Source organism: Orcinus orca, chromosome 7 (genome assembly GCF_937001465.1).
Source record: "Orcinus orca chromosome 7, mOrcOrc1.1, whole genome shotgun sequence".
NCBI lineage: Eukaryota > Metazoa > Chordata > Mammalia > Artiodactyla > Delphinidae > Orcinus > Orcinus orca.
In genome coordinates, this window is record NC_064565.1 from 39,863,541 (window position 1) to 39,882,178 (window position 18,638).

Here is an 18,638-nt window from a genome sequence, read left to right on the forward strand (position 1 = left end):
AGATTTGATGGAGAAATTAAAACCTTTACAGACAAGCAAAAGCTGAGAGAGTTCAGCACCACCAAACCAGCTCTACAACAACTGCTAAAGGAACTTCTCTAGGCAAGAAACACAAAAGAAGGAAAAGACCTACAATAACAAACCCCAAACAATTAAGAAAATGGGAATGGGAACACACATATCGATAATTACCTTAAATGTAAATGGACTAAATGCTCCCACCAAAAGACACAGATTGGCTGAATGGATACAAAAACAAGACCCATATATTTGCTGTCTACAAGAGACCCACTTCAGACCTAGAGACACATACAGACTGAAAGTAAGGGGATGGAAAAAGGTATTTCATGCAAATGGAAACCAAAAGAAAGCTGGAGTAGCAATTCTCATATAAGTTTTTTATATATATATATATATATATATATATATATGTAGTTTGCTTGAGTGCAGTGTTTTTTGTTTTCTGTACTGAATTCATTAGCATGAGTCGGTATAAAATTTAGCATAGGTCAATATGTAATTTGTAAACTAATAAGGTCTTAAAAGTGAGGAATTAAGTCTTTTAAATTTAATTATTTATTGTAAAGAGCAGAATAGCATACATAAACAGGTGCCTAAGGAAAACTTGTATTCTAATATGGAACTCTCATGAACACCTTTTTTTTTTTCTTCTAACGGTATGATAGTAGGCCATTTGATTATTTTTATGGCTTTAACTTTACAACAATGAAATATTCGTAAATTTTAAAAAGTATTTTTCTTTATTTGATGCGGGTGGGATACTGGAGAAATGAAAGGTCAAACATCTATTGAGGAATCCATACTTGTCTATATATTGTGTACTTTTATTTCAAGAACTGATTTAAAATTCCTAAAAGGATGCTATAATAAGTTATTATGCCATTTTACAGACTGAATTAAGTGAATTTCAGGGAGGTATGAAACTTGCCTAAGGCTATCCAGCTACCAAGCGGTAGAAGTGAGAATTAAATCCAGGTATACCTATAAAAAAAAATTAAAAAAAATAATAAAAAAAAAGAAGGCGAGGGCAGCACCAGGGTATGGGGTTGTTAGTTTTATAGGGGTGAGTAATTTCATACGCTGATGATTGGGAGGAGTATTCCAGCTATTTTGGGGAAGGGGTGGGGATTTCTAGGAATTGAGCCACCGCCCACTTTTTGACCTTTATGGTCATCCTTGGAACTGTCGTGGCACCTGTGGGTGTGTCGCTTAGCTTGCTGATGTGTTACAATGAGTGTATACTGAGGCTCAAGGTCTAGTGGAAGTAGACTCGTCCGCCATCTTGGACCTATTTTGTTCTAATCAGTTTATGTTGTGTCCTCGGGCTATGTAATTCTTTTAAAGGTTGTGCCCTGCCCCCTTTCCTCCTGTTTCATATTGAATATATAATATTTACCAGAAAAAAAAAAAAAAAAAGAAACAAGAAAAGTCTTGAATAAACAACCTAACCTTACAACCAAAGCAACTAGAGAAAGAGCAAACAAAACCCAAAGTTAATAGAAGGAAAGAAATCATAAAGATAAGACCAGAAATAAATGAAATAGAGACAACGAAAACAATAGAAAAGATCAATGAAACTAAAAGCTGGTTCTCTGAGAAGATAAAATTGATAAACCTTTAGCCAGACTCATCAAGAAAAAAGGGAAAGGACTCAAATCAATACAATTAGAAATGAAAAAGGAGAAGTTACAATGGACACCACAGAAATACAAAGGATCATAAGAGACTACTACAAGCAAGTCTATGCCAATAAAATGGACAACCTAGAAGAAATGGACAAATTCTTAGAGAGGTACAGCCTTCCAAGACTGAACTAGGAAGAAATAAAAAATACGAACAGACCAATCACAAGTACTGAAATTGAAACTGTGATTAAAAATCTTTCAACAAACAAAATTCCAGGACCGGATGCCTTCACAGTCAAATTCTATCAAACATTTAGAGAAGAGTTAACACCCAGTCTTCCAAAACTCTTCCAAAAAACTGCAGAGGAAGGAACACTCCCAAGCTCATTCTACAAGACCACCATCACCCTCATACCAAAACCAGACAAGGATATCACACTAAAAAGAAAATTACAGGCCAATAACACTGATGAACATAGACACAAAAATCCACAACAAAATACTAGTGAACAGAATCCAACAACACATTAAAAGGATCATACACCATGATCAAGTGGGATTTATCCCAGGGATGCAAGCATTTTTCAATATCTGCAAATCAATCAGTGTTATACACCACGTCAACAAACTGAAGAATAAAAACCACATGATCATCTCAATATATGCAGAAAAAGCTTTTGACAAAATTCACCACACATTTATGATAAAAAGTCTCCAGAAAGTTGGCACAGAGGGAACCTACTTCAACATAATCAAGGCTATATGTGACAAACCCACAGCTAACATCATACTCAACAGTGAAAAGCTGAAAGCATGTTCTCTAAGATCAGGAACAAGAAAAGGATGGCCACTCTCGCCACTTTTATTCAACATAGTTTTGGAAGTCTCAGCCACAGCAATCAGAGAAGAAACAGAAATAAAAGGAATCCAAATTGAAAAAGAAGTAGTAAATCTGTCACTGTTTGCAGATGACATGATACTATATATAGAAAACCCTAAAGATGCTACCAGAAAACTACTAGAGCTCATCAATGAATTAGGTAAAGTTGCAGGATACAAAATTAATACACAGAAATCTCTTGCATTCCTATATACTAACAACAAAAGACCAGAAGGAGAAATCAAGGAAACAATCCCATTTACCACTGCATCAAAAAGAACAAAATACCTAGGAATAAATCTACCTAAGGAGGCAAAAGACCTGTACTCAGAAAACTATAAGATACTGATGAAGGAAATCAAAGATGACACAAACAGATGGAGAGATATACCATGTTCTTGGATTGGAAGAATCACTACTGTGAAAATGACTATACTACCCAAAGCAATCTACAGAGTCAATGCAATCCCTATCAAATTACCAATGGCATTTTTCACAGAACTAGAACAAAAAATTTCACAATTTGTATGGAAACCCAAAAGACCCCAAATAGCCAAAGCAATCTTGAGAAAGAAAAACAGAGCTGGAGGGCTTCCCTGGTGGCGTGGTGGTTAAGAATCAGCCTGGGGCTTCCCTGGTGGCGAGTGGCGAGTGGTTGAGAGTCTGCCTGCCGATGCAGTGGACACGGGTTCGTGCCCCGGTCTGGGAAGATCCCACATGCCGCGGAGCGGCTGGGCCCGTGAGCCATGGCCACTGAGCCTGCGTGTCCGGAGCCTGTGCTCCGCAACGGGAGAGGCCACAACAGTGAGAGGCCCGCGTACCACAAAAAAAAAAAAAGAATCAGCCTGCCAATGCAGTGGACATGGGTTTGATCCCTGGTCCAGGAAGATCCCACATGCCGTGGAGCAACTAAGCCGGTGCGCCACAGCTACTGAGCCTACGCTCTACAGCCCATGAGCCACAACTACTGAGCCCATGTACCACAATTACTGAAGCCCGTGTGCCTAGAGCCCACGCTCCACAACAAGAGAAGCCACCACAATGGTAAGCCCGTGCACCGCAACAGAGTAGCCCCCGCTCACTGCAACTAGAGAAAGCCTGCGTGTAGCAATGAAGACCCAATACAGCCAAAAATAAAATAAATAAGTTTATTTTAAAAAAAAGAAAAAGAAAAACTGAGCTGGAGGAATCAGACTCCCTGACTTCAGACTATATTACAAAGCTACAGTAATCAAAACAGTATGGTACTGCACAAAAAAAAAACCCAGAAATATAGATCAGTGGAACAGGATAGAAAGTCCAGAGATAAACCCACACACCTGTGGTCACCTAATCTATGACAAAGGAGGCAAGAATATACAATGGAGAAAAGACAGTCTCTTCAATAAATGGTGCTAGGAAAACTGGACAGCTACATGTAAAAGAATGAAATTAGAACACTCCCTAACACCATTAAAAAAAAACCTCAAAATGAATTAAAGACCTAAATGTAAGGCCAGATACTATAAAACTCTTAGAGGAAAACATAGGCAGAACACTCCTTGACATAAATTGCAGCAAGATCTTTTTCAATCCACCTCCTAGAGTAATGAAAATAAAAATAAACAAATTGGGCCTAATGTAACTCAAAAGCTTTTGCATAGCAAAGTAAACCATAAACAAAATGAAAAGACAACCTTCAGAATGGGAGAAAATATTTGCAAACGAAGCAACCAACAAGGGATTAATCTCCAAAATATACAAAGAGCTCATGCAGCCCAATATTAAAAAAAAAAAAAAACCCAATCAAAAAATGGGAAGATCTTGATAGATATTTATCCAAAGAAGACATAAAGATGGCTAAAAAGCACATGAAAAGATGCTCAACATCACTAATTATCAGAGAAATGTAAATCAAAATTACAATGAGGTATCACCTCACGCCAGTCAGAATGGCCATCATCAAAAAAGTCTACAAACACTAAATGCTGGAGAGGGTGTGGAGAAAAGGGAACCCTCCTACGCTGCTGGTGGGAATGTAAACTGGTACAGCCACTATGGAGAACAGTATGGAGGTTCCTTAAAAAACTAACAATAGAGCTACCATATGATCCAGCAATCCCACTCCTAGGCCTATATCCGGAGAAAACCATAATTCAAAAAGACACATGCACCCCCATGTTCATTGCAGCACTGTTTACAATAGCCAGGACATGGAAGCAACCTAAATGCCCATCAACAGACGAATGGATAAAGAAGATGTGGTACATATATACAGTGGAATATTACTCAGCCACAAAAAAGAATGAAATAATGCCATTTGCAATGACATGGGTGGACCTAGAGATTGTCATAGAGTGAAGTCAGACACAGAAAGACAAATATCATATGATGTCACTTATATGTGCAATCTAAAAAAAGGGTAAAAATAAACTTATCTATAAAACAAATAGAGTTACAGATGTAGAAAACGAACTATGGTTACCAAGGAGTAAGGGAAGGGAGGGATAAACTAGAAGATTGGGACTGACATATACACACTACTATATATAAAACAGATAACTAATAAGGACCTACTGTATAGCACAGGGGACTCTACTCAATACTCTGTAATGACCTATATGGGAAAAGAATCTGAAAAAGAGTGGGTATAGGTATACGTATAACTGATTCACTTTGCTGTACAGCAGAAACTAACACAACATTGTAAAGCAACTATACTCCAAAAAAAATTTAAAAACCCATCACATATACAACAACCACCATCAAAATTCCTTCCATCATTTTTCCAAACTATTTTTATCCTGCTTCATACCTAATTTAAAACATATCATAAATATTATTTTAGCTGTAAAATGACCCATCCTATGGATGTACTACAATTTACTTATCTATTCCCTTCTTGTTAGAAAGCTCACTTTCCATTTTTATTATAAATTTCACTTTAAAGAACATTTTTATGCCAAAGATTTTTTTTAATTTCAGACATTCCCTTGAAAATAGATTTCTAGCATTAGAATTACTCCAGGTGTGAGTAATTACCCAAATGTGCAAATAATTTTAAAGTTTTCACTGTCCCACTGGCGAAAGGGGTCTCGTTTCCATGTTGAATCCTGACATTTCACTTTCCCGTATTCAGCAGCCTTTCTTCCCTAAACCACTCTTCTCTGGAGCCTTCTCTCCTGGACTGGCCTCTTCCCTCCCTTAGGCCTCCTTCTCCAGCACTAGTAGAACCCGCCCCAGTTTCTTAGGCTTAAATGTCTCACTTTTAAGAAGGCAGGGTTTTGTTATGAATTTGCTTTTGCTTCTGTTTCACTCATCCTCCAACCCTGCCACAGCACACTCAAAAGAGTATTCCATTCGCATTAGTTTTTAAATCATGTGGATCACATATTTATCTGACCTGTTTTATAGAAGGTGAACTCTTTAGTGATTAGAAACATTTTTTAAGCATTTAACAACATCAAAAAACCCACAATATAGTCCTATAATCTACTATCTAATTTCCTTTTTGTAAATTTTCCACAAGTTCCTTGTTAAATTCAAATTATTTGCACTAGTTTACATGTTCGCCCAACATCGGGCTTTCAATAATTTCTGCCCTCTACTCCTCCAATTACACAAAACAAAAAAGTTTCCTTCTTTCTTTCCTCCAAGACAAGTTAGACAACTTTTAAGAAATTTAAATCTTTTTTTCAGAATCCCATTAACTATTTATTTAGTTCCAGCACACTGAGATTAGCACAAACATATACATTAAGTCTAAATTGCTCAGAAAGGTGAAAATTAACACAATGTACAAACACACTGCAAAACATAATATAAAACCACAATCATAAACATATGTATCCATCAAACCAGAAGCTGTCAATCTATATCTGGTTGGCTGTTCCTACATTTTCCCATTAACACTTGCTTATTACTTATTTCACTTAGCTCAGCACAGCCCCACAAGGAAGCAACAAACACCAAGTGCCAAAGGTTTAAGAACAATTCATAAGGAAAGGGAAGGAGAAAAGTTGGAAGACTTCTGCATTTAAAAATCAAAATCACAAAAAGTTTATACAGTACCTTCATCTGCTTGCAAATTAAGAAAAAATCAGCATCATATAACTTTAGTAACAAGACAGAGCCCGTGGAATAAGGTGAGGCGCAGAGCTCTACCTCAGACCATCTCTCCTTTCCTTCATTCTGTATGGACCTTCACTTACTCTGCCACCTGAGGCCAATGCTGTGAAAATGAGACACAACGGCGGCCAGAGATTCTGCTTTCTAACAAGCTCCCAGGAGCTTGTTACTGCTGCTAGTTTGAGGACCGAAAACCTGAGTATCAAATATAGACTTCAGCATCTAAGAACTTTGTAATTACTGGATTTATAGCAAAAGTTTCCAAATTACAGTATCAATGATTGGCTCACTTTCTTTTATTAAATAGAAGTTCCTCAAAGAGAGAAAAGCCACCTTGTTTTTCCTTAATATTAACACAGGTGGGGCGCATTCTATTGTATTTAACAAAATAGATCAGAAACTGGTAAGGTGGGTTGCCTTGAGGAAGGAACCAGCCAACTTGGAGGAGGGAGAGGAGGAAGGGTTTTCACTGAATATTCTTTTGCAGCTTTTAACGTTGAATCACGTGAGTCAATTATTCAGAAAATAAACTTTATTTTAAAATTTTAAACCATTTCATAGGATATTCTGGAAGCTGACTAAATGTTAACTTAATCCATTTCCCAGGAAAGTAAGTGGTCGGGCCAGGGAGACAAGTTACTTTACTTAGCATTTTTCTTCACACAGGGAACATGCCTAGGATCACGCCAATATTATATTTTCATTATGATAATATTTTCAACCCCATTACTCTTCTCCAGCACCAGAAGGACCCAACAGCATGCCTTGATTCACAGGAAATACGAAAAAGCTTCTACGTGCACCTCTAGTGAGTCAGGTTCTCACTGCAGAGAACTTTCCAGTACCTCAGCCTCTTGTCTGTATTTTTCAAAACTGGGCCCCTTGGCACTGAAATTGTTCCTATTAACAGCATTCACACTGGTGTTTTAGATCTACACAGAAGTAACAGCAACTGAAAACAGAAACCAAATGACGGAATGGGTGAGAATGTGCGTGTATGTGTGTGTGCATGGGTGTGTCCTCACACAAGCGACCCTATGGCTGAGCAAATATTAGTTCAACCGTCTGATCTGAACTTAATCCATATGGACCTAACCCCACCTGTACCCTCACAGGGTCTCCAAGGCAGACACATTCTTCTTTACATAACTTGGTCATGACTCACCTATAAGACTCTGAAAGTGCTTGTCGCGTTTGCAATTTGTGAATTAATATTCATCCCTAAACCCTTAAATGCTTGTTTCGGTTCTGCTTTTTACCATGTCGCCTTAGAGCAGACCTTACCGTGTTGTCGAGGCTTCTTCAAATCCCCACGTCCACCATTCGCACTGCCTGGTCTGGGTCCCCATCCCCACCCCAGGTCTCCATCCTCTCTGCTACAGCCTATGCTTATAACTGAGTGGATCAGCTGCAGGGACTAAAGGGAAAGGATCAGAGACAGGCAAACCCAGCCTGGAGGGAATCCACGCGTCACAGCCCTGCCCCAAGGACTCTGGCAACCGTCCAGCACGTGTGTCTAAAGAAGCAGCGGCCACCGAGCTAATTCCAGTTTCCTGTCTGTTATCCAAGGAGACACGCAGTGGTGGGGAGATAACCAAAAACATCGCGGTGGGGGAAAAGGAGGCCCCAGCGGCACAGAGCATCTTCCTAACTCTCCACTCAGCACAGAACACCAGATAACTACAGATACGGCCCAGAACCAGCACTGACCCCCGGCAACACGGCGGTGGGTTTGGCGGGGTAGGACCAGGTGGAGCCAAGGGCCCAGCCAAGAGGCTGCAGTTCAGGCCAGGGTGGCTGTTCCAGAAGGAACGTCGGTGCCAAGCAGGAAACCAAAGGAAAAACGCAGAACTGCAGGCCAAGAAAACATCGTGAGGATTGAGGTGAGGGGGTCGCTCGGCTCACGCGGGTGCTCTCGCCCGGGGCTTGAGCTATATCGCCGGTTTCCTACCTGCCAGGCGATGGATGTGACGCTGCCGAAGTGCCTCTGCCCACGAGAAGCTACAGCCGCACCGGGCTGGAGGAAGCAGGTACAGCTGCCCAACTGCAACTCCCCTCACTCAGAAACTCTCAAGAGCTCCTCCTACATCATCACCACCATCCCCCTCAACAAAACTACCAACAACTGGGCAGGCATTGCCTCTAAAGACATCACCTGCTACCATTCTCCTGCCTCTCTGGCCTCTTTGATGATCCTAGAACAGACTAGGTAAGTTGCCACCTCAGGGCCTTTGCACTTGCTGTTCCCTCTGCCTAGAAGCCTCTTCCCATAGGTACCTTCATAGTTATTTCTCTCTCCTCCTTCAATATTCACCCAAGTGTCTTAATCAGCCTTCCGTGACCACCCTTTTCAATCATAAATCCGCTCCTCCACCACCTCAGCATCCTTTCCTTTTCCTGTATTTCTTCTTCTTCACAACACTTATCACACTGACATTCCATGTTTTCCTTCTGTATTTGTTTATTGTCCCCTTCACCAAAAGCACATGTGCTGAGAGTCAAGGAAGGGTAAAACAACCTTCCAAAGTGAAAGAAGGTATCAGTATTACAAGGAAAAAACCAAATGCCCATCATGCCCTTTTCCTTCTTCCCATGACACAGCCATCTGCTTCCCAATATTTTTTTAGAGCAAAATTTGTAACTATTTTTATCTGTATCTTTTTTTAATTGAAGTATATTTAATTTACAATGTTGTGTTAGTTTCAGGTGTACAGCAAAGTGGTTTATTTATACACACACACACATATACATTCTTTTTCAGATTCTTTTCCATTATAGGTTATACAAGATATTGAGTATAGTTCCCTGTGCTATACAGTAGGTCCTGCTGCTTCCCAGCCTTTAAGATCTGGATTGAGAGACCTCTTCCTTAGGGTTCACCTTCACGTCTCTTCTGCTCCCCTCTCTCACCTTTCTCCAAACTGCCACAGCATTGTCTGTTCCATGCGAACTCCACACTAACCAACAGCGCCTGCCTAACTGGGAGGACAGAGCGTGTCAGCTCATGCTTAGGAAAGTACTAGGACCGTGTGGTGCTGTTTATTAGCCAATAAATCAGAGCCATTATTACTGTTATTTAGTATAAGTATCTTGTATCACATATACTGATTAAAGTTTCATTTCCACAGCTAGATTATAAGCGAATTGAGGGCAAACATCTTACCCTGCTTTTTTGAATTTTCCCCCAGAGTACTTACCACAGATGTTTAATAATTATTTGTCAACTGATTGAAACAAAGGATTTCCACGTTTAAAGATTCATTTGAGACCCCTTAGAACCTCTGTTTAGACAGTGATTCCAATCCTTTACCTCTTCCAGGACTGACCTTGTGTGTAAATACAGCAAATCCCTGGAAATGGCATTTATTATAGAAACTTTGCTAAAGCTTGAACAGCAGAGCCAAAATACTATGTAACAGATCAAACAAATATCGACTCAAAAGAATTTTCCCCCAGGCGACCGTTACAGTCTTATCTTGAATGTTTGCGCAGTTAGTTAAGTACTGCTACGGACTCAGCAAAATCCCAGGCGGACCCTGCCAGGCCGAGTTTTATGTTCCCAGCATCTTATCACTATTTATAAGTCCCTCTCCTCATACCCCTCACCTAGCACCACTGCTAATGCTGGGTGTGGGATTAAATGATAAGTCAGTCATACATGTTTTATCCATGGACAAAAGATAAAGGAATCCCAGTGCCAAAGATTCCATTTACCTATCCCACAGCAAATATGCTCCGTCTTTACCCTCCCAGAAATCAACCAGGCTGCATCTGTTCCTACCTGTTGGCTTCTTGGAAATGTATGAAATAGTAGGACCATGTAGAGAGAGAGGCATTTACAGTGTCACGGGACATGTCTGTACACACCAAATACCGATGAGTGTTTACTTCCTGTGGTTACCAACTGTGAAGGCTGCCCGAACAGGGAGCCTCCAGATGCACCTCGAAATCACAGACTGTTCTGTGCAGGGAGTGGGCTAGCTTACACCGGGTTGTCTGAAACGTGGGCGAGGACAATTATGACAGGTAGAAGCCAACAAGAGTTATTCACAACCTCTCGGTTCTAATTCAAGAGAACAAATTGCCCTCTACAAAAAGAAAACAGAAAAATTACACAGCAAGCCAAGATATTTGCGTGGGGAAAAATCCTAAGCTTCTATTAATAAAAATAGAACAGTCTGTGGCTTTCAGTGTAAGCTTCTATAGGATTGGGACCAGGCGTCACAACAGGGAACACAGCTCAGCACTGCAGGTGACTGGACATGCAATGATGCTGTAGAAAGATATCAAGCTGGTTAAAAAGAATAACATGCAGAATTACAGGAGGCTGAAGCGTTGAAATTCACCACAGGGACATTTTTGTAAATGGTGTAATACGTCAAACTGGCAAATTTAAATGCCAAGCTGGCTAATGCAACGTCCAGACCACATGCCCTTCCTGCCCAAACAGCTTCTTGGTAAGATGCTCCCAGCCAAGATCTGCAACAGCAGTGTCTGGGTGTGGTACCTTCGGATCTGCTACCTGCCAATTCCATTCAGTCCTGATCAGCCCAGTTTCATGCATCATATACTCAGTTTTCCAATGAGCAGACACTCATAACAAATTCTGCACAACTCACTGGAGTGCCTCCACCGTTCCGAAGAACACACAGCGTCACCAAGGCAACAAGCATGGACTACAGGGCACACCTGAAGCCTGTGTAACACACACACCAAAAAAAACCAAGAAGAGCTATTATTATTAAGTAGCCACACTCCCTCCCCATCAGGTTCTGCTGAGGCCACACCCACTGCCCCACCCACAAATTGGACAAATTCCCATCGCTGACTCTCCCTAGTTGGAAGTTATCAAAAGAAAACTAAAAGAAGTCAGTGGGGCTAAAGTGATCCATAGAGTGAAGAACTACAGGGGAGGAAGTGCCTAGAACTTCAGAAAGGTGTGGATCAGAAGAGTGAAAATGAGTTTTGAGGAGGGGTGAACCAGAAATGTGAGGCAGGAGAGAAGGGAGAGAACTTTTAGAGATGTTACTTACAATTTTTAGAAATATACATTGAATCTCTTCTTAGTGTTCTCTGGAAGAGTCAAGTAAAGTTTGAAGTTTGGATACTTGTTAATTCGGTTTCTGAACTGTGTTCCTCTGGATGGTAAACTGCATCAACTACTCTTGGAACAACTAGACTTGAGCAAAGAGTCTAGTCCACAGACATAAAAAAATGCAGTGAATTCTTCACTTAACGCAATGCAGTCTGCATTATTGAGGGCAATGACGTATTCCAAAACAAAGCCTGGCAAAGTTGTCACAGGGAAAATCACAACCAGATGTCCCCTACCTGCCTCAAACACTGAAGCCAGTCATTCTACAGATGTTCAAAATCACATGCTAGATTTCTCTCAAACTACCTAAAAAACCCAGAGATTTGGGCAAAGATTCATTCTCTTGCATTTTTCAAGTCTCAACCAAAAGCCCAGGTAACAAAAACCTGCTTCCTTGCAGTGGTGTTTTCCAATCATCTGGAAGTTTCTAAGCAGTAGACCTAAGAAAAAAGGACTTTCTCTAGGGAGCAGCAATCTAACCTGTCCCTCTCTTCCCCTCCGGAAGACGACCTATCAGGCAAGTGGAGAGAAGTGTTGTCATGCATCCTTCAACAGTGGTTGTCATGCATCCTTCTACCCTCTGGGAAGTTTCTGGTCAAAGAAGATTCATATGTAATACAGAATGTGCCCTACTGGTGAGGAGTCAATTAAATTTCTCAGCTGCACATAAAAGATACTAAATTCTCCATTCTGACCACAAAATAAAATATTTGAGACATTGATGATTACACCAGAATCTTTTAAAATCATATCAAATTTAAATAAGAAACAGGACCTTTAAGTAGTATAAGAACTAAAACCAAAGGAAAGATGCAAAGACTATGAAGCACCACTTTATAACATTAGGTAAAATCCCCAAACCTAAATATACGGGATGGTTTCCATTCTCTGTTTTATGCTTTCTCCTAGTTTCTTGATTTTCTACAAGAATCATGTATTATGTCTACAATCAGGAAAAAACGTAAAGTTTTTCAAAATTATGCACAGAAAAGACAGAAAGAAAATGTACCTTTAAAATGTTATGAATAAGTATACTTGGGGGGGTAAGTTGCTCTTTACTTTTCACTTTTCTGTATTTTCTGAAGCTTTTAGAAAGAGAATGTAGTAATTTACAATGAAAAACAACCTTTTAAAAAGCTGTTTAAATTATTAAAATGTCAAAGGACTGAAGTATTTATTAAGGGTCATAAATGTATAAACACAAAATATAATCAGGAAGAAAGCTTTCGCCACTGATCAAGCCGCCTTTCAGAGTCAAACAATTGACACCTTACATACCAGTGCTTCTCAAACTTGAGGAGGTGGAAGAACCACCTGGAGGGTGTGTGAGAGCACAGTGATGGGACCTGAGCAGTTCTAACGAGCTCTCAGGTGATACTGATGCTGCCAATCAGTGCACCTCGCTTTGAGTAGCCAGGATGGACGCAAGGGCAAGTGAGTAGAGCCTCGTGAAGCCTGCCAAGCTCCTTTGAGAGAGGACAGAAGAGAAGCTGAACTCCAAATCCCGCCTTCTTTTGAAAGTTCTAAAGCAGAGGCAGATTCCTCTCTCTCCAATCAGCCCTTGGTGACTAAATACTTAGTCATGTCCTTAAACGGGGGCCAATGAAATTAAGATAACCATGATTCCAGAATCTAATGAGCTTGTTAGAGCACCAGATGGAGCCAGCCTTTGATTCCAACTTGGCAGACTGCCTCTGTACTCTCTAGAATTCTCCAAATCAAATCTCTTGATGGTAGCTTTCAAATACCACCTTGTTTCCTACAATGATTCTGTCAGATGCCTACGAATAGGAGGCAGTCCCCCAATTCCATATGTATCACTCAGAAGGAGACCAAAAAAAGTAAACAGACAAACAAAAAAGGCAAGCACGCACTCCATGAGCTGACCAAGTGCTTATCAGGTGACTCTGGACCCTGGAGTTGCTGGGAAGGAGGGTGAACTTGTAAACAGTCAAACAGTTCCTGCCCTTTCACTCCCCCCAGCCACCTCGGGGGCCCATCAGGAGCTAAGTACAGAACCACACTCGAACTCCAGAAAACCTCAGGAAGAGATTGCAATGCCCAAGAAAATATTGAGGCCCACAGCCTATATCCTCCACCTCGCTTGCCCATCAAGGCGCTAGAGGGTGACTGTAGTGTTTCCTTTCATCCTAAGGAATAAGGTACCGGGCTGAGAGGCCTCCAAGTTCTACGCAATGAGAACCTCAGAAAGAAACTAACTTAATTAACGATTCACAAGAGCACAGAGAATTCCCACCAGCCTCTAGGTCCCCAAACGCCACATTTGCCATTTAGCCCCCATGCTGCCATTTCCCGCCTGCAGTGAACTAATTACACACAGTGGGAATTCTGGAGCTGCCAGTTCTAATGTTTATCTGCTGTTAACTTGTTGTGTGACCTCAAAGACATTTCTCTAGTGCCTTTATTTCCTCTGCTATAAAAGCAAGATACGGGAATGACATGCTTGAAAAAGTGCCCTAACATTACAGTCATCACTACCCTAGAAATGCTCACAGGGATGGTAATTAACGTGTTCCTTTTACTAAAGCCTCTAAAGATAACTGATGACATGTTGTGAAAAGCACGGGCTCTCAAATGATATTTCCTCTTTCGCTAAAACAGGGTTCAGTGGCAAACGCTACCTATAAAATTGTTGATAAAAACAATATTGAATGTGCTTCTTTGTAAAGTACAATGTGATGTATTTTTCCATTACCATAATTTTAACAGCAGACCATGGTTTCATAAGTAGAAGAGATTATAGAAAAATCACCTTAAATTAGATTTCTGTAACCTTCACATACAGCACTGAAAACTTAGTGAAATAAAATTGAGCTGTACTTCTTCGCCAGTGAAATACTTTGCAACCCCTGGAAGCCATGATTTAGAAGACTAGTTAGTAACACAGTCTGGGCATGTGAGAAAAGCTGGTTACAAAATATTCTGTGTACAAAACGATCAGTATCATCTGATTTTTTGTAAATCTATTTGGGCATAGAAAAATATTTAATAAATGGGAGCGATTATCATTTACATTTATCTATTAGGGCCCCAGTTCTTTTCTTATACATTTGAATGAGCTATATATTAAGGTTATAACACATATCATTTATGTGTCACAAATTTAATGCAAATTTTCTCAGTATGCCTCTTCATTAGTATAGAAGTTTTCAATTTTAATATATTCAAATCTACTCATTTTTTCTTCCCTGGTTGCTTCTTTTGCTTTGAAGCCATGAAAATTGTCATTCCTATGCAGACCTAATAAATATTATATTTTCTGCTAGCGTTTCTATTATTTGATTTGCAATATTCAACTCTCTGGAGTTTATATTTGGGGCATGGTATATTTGGTGTGGGTCCAAATTGATATCTTATTATGTCCAAACCATTTATTAAATAATCTATTAAATAATCCTTCCTCATTGCTTTATTTTAAAAATTTAGCACATTTGATTTATATATAGTTAGGAAACTATTCCAATTTACTTTTTTTAATATAAAGTACAAGAACCTCAAAGTAAAAATCCAAATATACATATTAGTTTTATTAGAAATCTCAGCTAGAGATTATCAGCAAATCAAATCATCATCACACCACTTCAACTTCAATGGGGCAGCAGTCAACTAAGTGATAATTCCTGTTCAAATCAGTTCTTCCCATTCAGTAGAAGGCTTTGAGAATGTAATTGTAGGGTATATAAGTGTATGGTAGCTGAGTCACCAACTGTTTGAATTCTCTGCTTATTTTATGGGGAAGGACTACTTCTTAGGTGGCAATATTATTCTAACCTTGACACACCTGGAAATAACACTCCTTGCCCTGAAAAAAAAAAAAAAAAAAGAAGTCAAAGAATTCATTGTTTAATTTGGTCAAGATTTAGAACCATGATTTTCACTCAACTGAGTTTTTCCTCCAGATCTATTAGAAGCCTACCATAGATAGTATGTACTATGTAAATTTGCCCTTGTTTTTTAGGTTTCTAATGTCTGCATCTTGCCACTCCCATAAAGATATAAGCTCCTGGAAAGCAAAGGCTGCATCTACTAGAGAATGAAGGAAGGAGGGACTCATGTACAATCCTTGCATTGACCTCTTTCTGAGCCTTGCCCACAGTGGTCACTCAGGAAAGGCTGCCAATGGATGAACTATTTTAGCATCTCAGCCATAAGTGATGCTTAAAGAAAAAAAGAACATATATCACTGAATGCTTTTATCTGAATTCATCCCCCCTACTAAGTAATATGGATAGATTTATGCCATCAAATCACACCCTGAAGCACAAGACATGATCTTTCTCTTTTTTACGTCTTCAACTTTATATTTATGTATGTATGTATGTATGTATGTATGTATGGCTGCGTTGGGTCTTGGTTGCTGTACGCAGGCTTTCCCTAGTTGTGGCGAGCAGAGGCCACTCTTCGTTGCAGTGCGAAGGCTTCTCGCTGCAGTGGCTTCTCTTGTAGCACAGCATGGGCTCTAGGCGCTCGGGCTTCTGTAGTTGCAGCGCGTGGGCTCAGTAGTTGTGGTGCACGGGCTTAGTTTCTTTGCAGCATGTGGGATCTTCCCAGAGCAGGGATCGGACCTGTGTCCTGTGCATTGGCAGGCGGATTCTTAACCACTGCGCCACCAGGGAAGTCCTATGATCTTTCTTTTCATTTGCATAGCTATGACTCAACATTTTCTAGCCCTATGTGTTTTTTTTTTTGACTCAGAATAGAATTGCACCATTAGGGTTTCAGCACGTCTATTCTTGGAGGGACTATTTTGAATTGTGTCTTTTAGAAGTAAGGAAAAAAATTTTTTTAACTTCTTAGGTATCTACATGGCTTGGTTTGAGAATCTGAGCTTTTCTGGTTCATTTTCCTGCTGCTTTTCCAGGGCAGGAGGGGATGGCTGAGAGAGGTTCCTCTGGACGAAGGCACTGGATGGCAGTGCTCAGCCTGGTAATCTCTGCTTTTAATCCCCTCCACCAACAAACGGACCAGAGAGAGCACCATCATCACCGCCATCAATGGTACAATTTACTGAGCATCTTATGTATGCCCGTCACACTGCTAAACGTTTCACTTGTTATATCTGATGCTGTTTATGCTACCAAAAAAATTCTAGGATGTATTTCCTCCCCATCTCTGAAAAAATTGCTCAATTTAATATCATGCTTAATTATTAAGCATAATTTTAGAGATCTTGCTGAATTTTTTAATCTAATACCATGACTAGCATGTTAAGAAATGTGGTATTTCATTTCACGGTATAGTCTCATACATAAAATAGAAAAGCCTAACCTAAAAGAATGCCCTCCCGTTCCCTGCTTCTCTCTTTTCTGTTGGAGAAGAATGGATACATTTGTCATGCAGCATAAGGAGGCCAGGGAAGAGGAGAGAGATTATTTTATGTGCTGGCAAAGCAAAGCCGTAGTGTTCGTCTCCTCCCGGCACTGTCCCCATCCTACTCCCAAGCCCCAAGGAGGCTGGGAGGACGAGAGGCAGAGTTACCTACTAATAAATCCCACCCAAGCGGCCTCTCCCTCACCTCTCTCCCAGCACTTGCCTAGGGGTGGCCACTCGAGAGCCTGGCACGTCTCACAAGAGGTTCCCAGGGAGTAGAAAGCAAATGCCAGGGAGCCCAGAAAAAATGCAATTCCTCAACTGTACTGGGAGAAAGGCATCTAAAAATACATGTAAGCAGAGACATTTTATTCTTGGATTTAAACAGTAAGTCTTCTCATGAGTTCACATCTGCCGACACGTTCACTGACACTGCAGCCTGTTGAGTCTGCGAGAGGCTGTCGAGCATTCCTGCAGCAACACCTCGGCTACTCTCTCATCTTTCCAGTGAGGATCATTAGAGTCTGTTCTTGTCCCCACTTCGAAGAGTCAAACCCACACCAGTACATTTTCCCCTAAAATGTGCAGTCTCCCCCTAAGCCTCCGAGAAGCAGGAGAAAGCACGCATTTGCAAAGCCTAAAGGTGGGCGCTGGGACAAACCAGGAAGGGCACTAACTGAAGCCAGACCCTGGGCTCACTCTTGGCCAGGTGAGTGTTGGCTCCAGCCCTCATGGAAACTCCCCTCTAGAAGCTGCAGTTGGAGCAAATGCCAGCACAGCCCATGGTACCTCACTGGTGGCCCCAACCGTCCCCCTCCCTGTGTGCATGGCCTTTACCAAGAGACTCTGCAGCTCCTCCCACTAAAGGGGATCAGAATCATCCCCTGGCCCCTTGATCCCGGGCTTGCTGGCCTGCGACTTGCTTTGGCCGGAGGGAACCCAGGCCCGAAGAAGCCTTGCAGGTTTCCTCTTACCCCTTCCAGCTCTGCCACGGCCTTGGCAGGAGCTGCCCCGGGACGGCTGCTGCCCTCAGCCTGGACACTCGTAGAGCGGACGTGAACCCAACCCTTGGGCCCAGCCAGGGCTACTGCCTGAAGCTCGGCTGCTCAGTTAAGCCCACCGTGGAGCAGCCGAGCCCCACTGCCAGCCCACAGCTGCAAAAGCGATCATAAACCACTGCTCTGAGCAGCTGCATTTTCGAGTATTTTCTACCCAGCGTTATTATGCCAACGGCTAAGTGATACAGTCTAAGAGACTGCTCGTGGAAAATACGACATGCCCCCTTGCCCAAAATACGATAACCAAATTTTAATAAGTGCTTATCTTGGACTCATTTTTGTAAGAGCTTTAGGTGGACTTATTTTTTCCTCACAAGAACACTATAAGACAAGGAGGATTTTCATCCCTATTTTAAAGATGAGGCAACAGAGGCACAGTTAAGTAACCTGCCCACAGCTGGAAGATGGTAAAGGCAGGATTCAAACCCCGTTCACCTGCACCCGGAGCCCCTGCTTATCAACCCCATGCCCAGCAGCCTTGCAAACCTCCTCCCATGCCTCCCAATCTGCCCCAGATTCTG

General features: G+C 41.1%; 1 long non-coding RNA gene across 1 annotated transcript in view; it reads right to left on the reverse strand.

Annotated features, from left to right (window-relative positions):
* Nucleotides 1–6,837, reverse strand: part of LOC117200814 (uncharacterized) — a 112,705-nt gene extending 105,868 nt beyond the window's left edge. Inside the window, exon 1 of the long non-coding RNA XR_007478494.1 lies at nucleotides 6,577–6,837. This is a non-coding gene — a long non-coding RNA (uncharacterized LOC117200814). The remainder of the gene's footprint in view (nucleotides 1–6,576) is intronic.
* Nucleotides 6,838–18,638: the final 11,801 nt, after the last annotated feature.